At 44.9% G+C, this 8,956-nt stretch overlaps 1 protein-coding gene across 6 annotated transcripts in view; it reads left to right on the forward strand.

The window, feature by feature from the left end:
- Positions 1-8,956, forward strand: part of Spg21 (SPG21 abhydrolase domain containing, maspardin) — a 53,314-nt gene that overhangs the window by 13,274 nt on the left and 31,084 nt on the right. The gene's annotated exons all lie outside the window — the stretch shown is intronic.

An 8,956-nucleotide genomic window follows, 5' to 3' on the forward strand; every position in this document is an offset into this window, starting at 1 on the left:
GTAGCTTTTCCTAAAATGATTTGTCTTCTGTCTCTCCTGTCAATGACTGAACCCTCTGGAAAAAGTAATTTCTGAATAATATGCAATATTTTAGATACTGAATGACAGTTGGATGACAGCTGAGTCAAAGATTCGTTGTCATTTTGGATTGTGTTAGGCAAACTACAACTTGGAATAGGCCTCTATGTTTCAATCTTCAGGTGAAAGAAAAGGTGTCTGCAGAACTAACAGGTACTTGTAATTTAGGATGGCTGTGGGCCTTTCAGCAAAACCAATCTGCTCAGGTCCCGTCTGTGGAGGCCTGATAGTTGTGCCTTCCTTTGGATTGTTTTCTTGGTGCACTAGGTAATTCTGAGTGACTTACTGAGCAGTTCTTTTACATTGGCCCCCTGCTGTGTTTCTGGATTATTCATTGGTAGCATTTCTCCCACATGAGTGCAGTTATGTTTGTCACAGGCTTGAGAAGTGTGTCGGGGACCAGAATTATTCCTCAGTCATTGCATTGCACCAGGGACTGCAGGTCAGGAGTGAAACCCCAGGCCTTAGATCTTTAAAGTAAGCCCATTTGGGGAGCCAGGAATCCTGGTCACTAACTTCGGCTTAAGGCTGCTTCTGTCTGTAAATAGTTCCAGTGTGTCCGGGGAAAGGCTGGTCAGAGAGATCCAGCCGGCTGGCTGTAATAGGGAGCTAGTGCTCCCTAACTTGCAGGCCTTTGTGTTGGGAGTTGGGATCAAAGTCCTCACTGGGAGAGAGGTGGCCAGTTGGGATTTTTCAGCAGGGTGGTATCTTTCATCTTCCTGCCTTGAGCAGGACCTCCTTTGTATTCTGATAAAGAAAGCACACAGTGGGATGCATATACAGGCAAAGGTGGTGTCAGGGAGAATTTCGCTGCTTCCTGAGGAATGTGGTAAGAGGCTGTGACTGCTTAGAAGCAGGAGGACTATCCCTCCCTGAGCTGTCTAGTTTGGGAAAAGTGCACCACCAAATGCTGCATCTTTGTTAAGGGCTGAGTTAAAACTCCAAGCCACAGTGCTTGTTTTTTATGAACACAGGAGGAATGGGTTTTGCAAGTCAGGAAGCTGTTCAAGGCCTTTGGACATTCCTTAGTCCATTCCAGAGGCCCAAGATCCATGTCCCCTATGGGCCTCATGCAGTGCTTTTACTCTGAACCCGAGACTGGCAAAAAGCAACCCAGATTCTGCAAAAACCAGCCATTCACATAGTGCTCTCGGTGACCTCCTAGCAGGTTTATGGTCTGGCAAAGGTCTTTTTGCCTCTGGGACTAAGCAGAACCCAAATAAGTCATGTGTTGCTTGCAGGTTTGTGCCCCTGCCCTCTTTTAGGCAAAACTTTGTACCCACATCCTGCTAAATAATTGGGTCTTCATGGTGGCAAGGCCCTCATTTTATGTACCTTTTGCTGCAAATTGTCAGGAATCCCTGACCTGACTTGGGAGACCACAGATGTTAACTACAATTTCCCCAAACAAGGTGGCCTCAAGAGTTTAGCTAGAATTTTCCTGAACAAGGTAGGGAAATTCTTAAAAGCCTTGGGGGCCGGTATAGTCCAGCGGCATTGTAAGTTGGATTAGGTGTCTGCCACACCACTGCAAATAGTTTTTGGGATTCGTTTTCTACCAGAATTGTGAAAAAAGCATCCTTGAGTCTAGAAGTGAAACCACCTGTGTCCTGGGAGAGCTGGCAGCAGAGTGTGTGGGTGTGTGCTGTCGTTGCCTGGCTTTGGGGTGCTGGTGTCACCTTCCAGAGGTGATTTCTCTGTCCTTTCTGTCCTGGGCAAAGAATTGGTCAAGACAAGCACAAATGATAATGAGGTTTTGCATTTAGTAGAGGAAGAAAAAAACAGGCTCAGCAGAGTGAGTTGGGGTCAGTAGATGTAATAGAAGAAAGTCCACCCTGGTGAGGGGTGGGGTAGAGAGAGCAGACAGCAGCAGGAGCTCAGGGGCGGCTCTCCTTTCTTTAGATCGCCCTTCCATATCACTTCTGCTGGCCTCAGTCTGGGTCTTCCTATTGAAAACCTGCTCATATCCTTGCAAGAAGTCCAAGCGCAGAGCTGTGGGAAGCGTTCTGTGCATGTGTCCTAGGATTTTGTAATTAACAGGTCACACTTCTATCACAGCTAGTTTTAGCCATGCCCTTGCCTCCTGTCTGACTTCCCCGCCCACGAGATACTCCTATCCCCATCATTTTTTCTTTTTTTTTTTTTTTGTCTTTTTGAGACAGAGTCTGACCATACAGTTCAGGCTGATCTTGAACTCACAGCAATTCCCCTGCCTCAGCCTCCTGAGTGCCTGTGATATAGGGGAATGAAACTCCTGACCTACTATGTCCGCAAATTTGTGTTCTCTAAAATCGAAGAATAAATTGTAGGAACAGTGGAGGGTAAGAGTAGAATATATTTATTGAAAGAAAGAAAGCTTCTGTCCAAGAGAGACAGAAGGGGTCCCAGGTGGGTTGCCAAGGATTCTTGTCTTTTCCAGGGACTTTTATAGAGTAAAACCATGGGCCCAAGGTGGGGAAAACTGGGAACTCACAAGGCAGATGGGCATAAGGTGGGACAGAACTATGGTTAACCAATAAGATCAATAGTTCAGGTAGAATTGATTACATTAGGGACAAATAGGAAAGCGAGTCATGGGCCATGTGGAAAGCGGGCATTCTTAGAGAGCAGTGACTCTTTCCTAGGGAGTTGGGATGGTGACTCCTGGCTTCCTCAGGGTGGTAGGGAACTATTTCGAATCTCAGTCTTTAGGATGTGGTTGCATTTGTTTGATCCTTTTCTTCAGGTCTGACCCACAGCAGGAGGTGTCTGTCTCCCCCATTGTTGTAAAGTATCTAGGCTTCTGCACTGGCTCCATTGGGGACCCAACCCTGTCTCACTGCCTATGGTATTTCTAACTAGCTCAGCTGCCTGCAACACTGGGATTGCAGGCATGCGCCACCACACACCGGAGGCCCTCCCTACTGGGGCCTTTGTGCTCTGCAGTATTGCGGCTCACTGGCTGAATTGAAGATTCGGAAATAAAACTGTTAGAAGACAATGAGGGAAGGATAACTGTTGAGCTGTCTGTTTCATGGGAGAAAGAAACTAACATTACTATTCAATTGGGGATGTAAAGTTCAAATTATGAGGAACAGGTCAGAGTTCCACAATCACTGTGGAGGAGAAAGTGTCGCAAAGAGGGAGGTCACATGCCCTAGCAAGGTTCCACTTACTCATCTGTTCCTGGAGTAGTTCTGGAGTCTTTATATTTTGAAGAGAAACTCAGGTCTTCCACAGGTTCGCGAGGGTACCAGCCTTTTCCTTTGAGGTGATTTTTTCTTTTTTTAAAGATAGTTAAAGGGGGGCTGCTTTACCTTAGAAAGGTTAATCCAGTTATCTGCGTTCATCGTTACTGCAGTGGTTGTGGCCCTTCTGTTCTGGTCTGTATTGGTCTGCCCAGGTTCCCAGGTCGAGCGCTGGGGGTCCCCCTGGCCCTGGAGCTGGCAGGGCTCTGTCCCTGCATACCTGAATAGCCTGTTATACGTGGCCTACCTTGGTAAGATATAGTTAGATTCTCGTGATCTACTGCCATATCAGAGGATGGGAAAGGACCTCCATGTAACATCTCAAACCGATTCCTATTGAGCCTATAGATAGGGAAGACTGCAGTCCAGCCTGTAAAGGGGACAGTTTGGATGAGTATCTGTTTAAATCTCCCATGTGGTAGGATGTAAGTATATTCTAATAGTCAATCCTGCCTCATTATGTGCCTCTCTCTCCTGAATGGGTTCTAACAAAGGAGGTGGTTCTGGCTTGCCAGGGTTATTGTATTAGTGACTTTTCACAGCTGATGTAAGTTATCAGGGACCCCTGTAATAAGTCCCCCAATCTCCTGCCTGAGTTACTTCAGAGTAACCATGGCTTTGATTGCTTGACACCAACAGGACAGGAAAGTAGAGTAAAGATCGTGCTCAGGAATGATGGCCTCTGCAGGCGTGGCTTGTGAAGGAGGATCAAGGCACTCTTGCACCAAGTACAGAGGCTCCCGAATCAGATAGTGGTTTCATGAATGCTTTGATGTTTCAAGAACCAGCATCTTTGCCTGCTGGGAAGGTGATTTTCAGTTTGAGGCTCACACCTCTGCAGATTCCTTATTTCTTGTCTTAGCCCTGAGATTTCACAGGCACTTGATTGCACCTCCATTCCAGCTTTGAGGGGAGGGCTGGATTCTGGCTCCCATGCTGCTCCTTTGCTGCACTGAGACATGCTGGTGCTTTGGCCGGACTTGGTCACTTTTTGGCCCATTAAGGGAATACTTATCTCTATACAGCCAGCTCTGCACACACAGGTGAGCAGGGCAAAGATGAGACCTAGACAGAATGGAGGTAAGAAGCTTCATTTCTCAGGGGAACACGGCTTGGTTGTCCCCCACACTATTGTAGGTGCAGAGTGGGCAGACTTTGCAGACTTGAGTCCAAACTGTCCCCTTTACAGGCTGGACTGCAGTCTTCCCTACCATCTGACTCAAGTCAGATGGTTGTTGATCATCCTGGTCCTGTAAAAATTTGACCATTGCCCATGTAGCATCTCTTCCCATATGGAAAGACTCATGAAAGCTTTTTTTGTTTGTTTGTTTGCTTGGTTTTTTTTGAGGCAGAATTTCACTATGCAGGTCGGGCTGGCCTTGAACTCACTTTGCAGCCCAGGCTGGCCTCAAACTCACAGCAGTCCTTCTGCCTCAGTGTCGCAAGTGTTGGGGTTGCCTGCAGGTGTGCCCACCACATCTGGCATGTGAAGAGGTTTTTTTTTTTTTTTTTTTTTTTATAACCTTCCACTGTGTCCCTCTAGGAAGGACTAGTTTGTTCTCTAAATACAGTAACCTTTTGTCCCAAGGCCCAGAGAACTTCCCAGGGAGTATAAACTAGTTTTAATGATCCCTCAGGAACCAGGACTAAGGCTAGGGTCTTGCAGGGTGATAAGGCTGCCGTTTTTGCTTTCTTATCAGCCTTTTGATTTCCCAAAGAGACTTTAGACATGTCTTTTTGGTGTCCTTTACAATGTATAACAGCAACCTGCTTGGGAAGACAGGATGCCTCCAGGAGTTGTAGAATGTCCTGTTTATGTTTTGTAGGTGATACTGCATAGTTAAAAAGCCCCTTTCTTTCCAGATTGCTGCGTATGCATTAGTACTAGAAATGTATATTTGGAGTTTGTATAAATACTTAGTTTTTTTGCCTTTTCCTAACATCAGTGCCAAATAGGAGCTACATGCTGTACCATTTGAGCAGAAGTTCTGGCCCTGTGATGTGTTGTGAGCTGATAACTGCGTAGCCTGTCATTTGATGTCCTCCTTGGACAACCATACCTCCTCAAGGCCTTAGAAGGACAGGTCACTAATACCTGCCTGTTTCTCTGTCTGGAAGATCATTTGTTCTTAACGGGTAGCTGACTTCTTGGCCTACAGGCATCAAAGAGACAGGATTTAGTGTAGGTTTTTATAATAACCTCAGGAGCATCTAAGAGCATATCCTGATGCTTGGTAAGCTCTTCCCTTATGGAGCACAAGTAACCCTTTGCCTCAAGAATAGCCCTAACCTGATGGGGAGTCAGAAATTCTAATCTGTATCCCAAAGGTAGTCTCATAGCTTCTTTTGTTAGCATAGCTGTAGCTTCAACTGCCCTCAAGTAGCATGACTATCCAGTAGCCATTCTAACTTTTTTGAACAGTATGCTGACTCAAACCCTGGGGGTGGGGAAACCCTTCTCTGCTATAGATTAGAGAGAGATAGAAACAAAACAAAACAAACAAACAAACCAAAAACTCCTGATTTAGACTCTTGGCTGGCTATGTTAAATATATTACCAGGTTTTGGGGTGCTAGAGTCTCTTTCTAGATGTAATGTCTAGGTTCTTTCTATCCCAGGCAAAGAATTGGTCAAGACAAAAACAGATGGTAATAAGATCTCACACTTATTAAAGGTAGGCAAAAACAGGCCGTGCACAGTATGTCTGTGCCAAGTAAAAGTAGGAGGAAGAAAACTGTTAAAGTGTGTCCCAGAACATGAGGGTGGGCTCTCAGAATGGAAGCAATAGTGAGTATTCGGTGGTGGCTGTTCTTTTTGTGTTTCCCACACTGGCCTTACATCCAGGTTATCCTATTGGAAAACTGCCAGAGTTCTTGAGAGAAGTCAGCATGCAGGGCATTGAGAACTGTTCTGTGCACGTGTCTGGGGATTTTTGTAATGGGGATTTTGCTTCCCCAGCTGGTCTGTCACATTCCCCTGGGATTTTTGGTTTAACAGCCCACTTTCCCAGCTAGTTTTGGCCAGGCTCTAGCCACCTGTCTCACTATGAACGCAGGACCGGGTCACATAGGTTTTCAACTGGGAGAATGGAGATGTTATGTGGAGACTGGCAGGATCCAGTAAGTCGTGTGGTAAGAAACTTTTCAAGAATGGGCTTCATCTCTCATCCAGCCTCCTCCTCTTTGTTTTTGATTGAGGGCCTTTGCCCATCTGTGACAGGAAGTTCATATTGGGGAGCACCCTTTCCCTTGATTCTCAGACGACTTCAGGGAGTATTTTTGTCAGGAGGGGCAACTTCAGGTTAGTGTTGAATTAAACTAGAGAAAAGGATTAGGGTTGAACATTTAATTTACAGAGGAGATCTCACCCCAAAAAAGGAATCGGGCACCCTGGCATATCCAAGAAACTGTTAGGATGCTATGCTAAAGGCAGCATTCCAAAGCTTACAAGAGGGGGCAGGCCCACCTTTTGCCTGGGGAAGTGGTCTGTGAATGTCTTATGCCAGCTTAGGACTGAATAGCTAGCACCCAAGTCCACCCAAAAGTCAGTTACAAATTACAGTGGACCCTTGAGTTATGACTGGCCTGACATACATGTAATTTGGGTTATGACTAGAATTTTATATATTTTAAATTCATTTGTTTCTGATAAGGCAGTGTTTAGTCTTTACACCAGTGGACTGTTGTGAGATTGCTCCTTAAAGACCACAGCCTTGAGTTTACAGAGAGCTTAGTTTATATGGAATTTAGAAGTGAAAGGTACAAAGCAAGTGACAAAATGGTACATAATTATTTACGTGCATTGAATCATGTAGGGACAGGCAGGCTAGTCTTGAACAGATTTGTTGAAACAAAGGAATTGTTAATTATAATATAGAAATGTTCTAGGAACAAGGGCAGGGGCCCTCACAGCATGAGCATAGTTAAAGGTGTCCTTGACTTGCCCTGTCAGTGTAGAGACAGTTACTGGAATCCCAAATTGTGTGTGTAGTCATCCAAGTATTATAACCCCTTTTCCAGTCTTCCTCACAATCCAAAAAGTTGTATTTATAATCCCATTGAGATGTTATTGGAATCCCAGCAAATTAATTCCAATCTACCACCTCCAATGCAACCCATGGTGAGAGTGAAGACATCAAGACATGTTCCAAGTGAAGGGCAGCCGAGGGGTCCTAAGTCCAGTCCCCATGAGAATGTGTGGACAGAGGCCCTGACCCAAGGCCTCTCCCAGAATTACCGTGTGAAGAAGGGAGTGGCTCCAGGATGAGTGACAGTGAGGAACTAGGGAGTAACTTGAGCTGGCTGACCAGGCAGAGAAAAGCATCTTGGCAAAATGCAAGTATAACGATATGCCTGCGAAGTATCAATCTGCATAATTCAGTTAAGGTAGCAACTGAATTGTTTTTGGAGGCTGTTGCTTCAGTTTCTAATATGCAAACTTTCATGCCCTGGGGACTCAACCTCTTTACCTTGAGGCTCATACCCAGTTGACATTCCTGGAGCTGATTGCTCTACCATCCCGCTGTGCCCATATCTATTACAGAGAGCACTACTCTAGGAAACAGACTGTCTGATGGCTTTAGAGATTGCACACCAGTACCTCGGCTGGCCTTATTTGCAATGCTTACAGCCAATTGAAGAGAGAAGGAAATACACTTGTCAGCTCTGTACATAGCAGCATAAGGAAATAAGTCTCCATATAGTCAAAGCTGCAGCAATTGTTCTGCATTCAAGGGGAGTCACCCAAGTTGTCCCCCACCTTCTCAGAGGTGGGCTGGGCTAGACGCTGTATGACCAGAATTTGAGTGTTAACTTATGACAGAAGTCTTGAGTTTTGACTAGAATGCCAGCTACTTATGCTTCCAGATGGTCTCAAGATACAGATTTAACCCCTACAGAGTTCTGGAAGGAACATTACCACATCCTTTCCTGTGTGGGGTTGAGAAATCCTGGGCTAGTGTCTAAGGACACTGAGATTGGCCTGTGCTCAGAGAGAGGAGCCTTCCGTTGACAGCTGAATTACAGCCAGTCCTCAGGAATAAATTAAATTCATTAGTGAATGGGTCACTGTACTTAGTTCTCCACTAACAATGTAACAGATGTAAGGGGGTCCCTGAGACCCTTCCTGTTAGCCTCCCTCTCCACCATCTTTAGCCCCCAATCTTTCCTTTTTCTTCTGCTTGTCCCTGTAGCTACTCGGGGGTAGCTTTTAGAACCACTGCATCTAACTTAATCACACACAAATTCCATGGATACATTATAACTTTGAGTGACTTGCTCAGACCCTTTAGTTTTATCTTTTCCCCCCATTTTAGAATAAATCAGTCATTCTAGTATTGGGGAAAATATTTTATTGCACAAAAATCTCTATCCAAAACAATTCTCATTGTAACCTTCCTCAGCAAAAATATATCTTCATACTTAAAACTTTCTTTATATCTTTAAAATCAACATTTTGAAAAAATCCTTACAAAATCTGCATTTAGAGAAAATCACATTTTTTTTCTCAGTAGCATGTTCTGTGTGTGTTTTGTTGTGCAAGCTTTTCAAGAGCAAGTTGCTAGAGCAAAGAAAGATTTGGTGAACCAGCATGGCTAAGAGTGGTGGAACAAAAGACTATAGTAACACAAGTTGTGAGCTCCTTATCTTTAG

This window comes from Cavia porcellus, unplaced genomic scaffold, assembly GCF_034190915.1.
Source record: "Cavia porcellus strain 051 isolate PalLab524CR breed Dunkin Hartley unplaced genomic scaffold, mCavPor4.1 scaffold_8, whole genome shotgun sequence".
In the NCBI taxonomy this organism is placed as follows: Eukaryota; Metazoa; Chordata; class Mammalia; order Rodentia; family Caviidae; genus Cavia; species Cavia porcellus.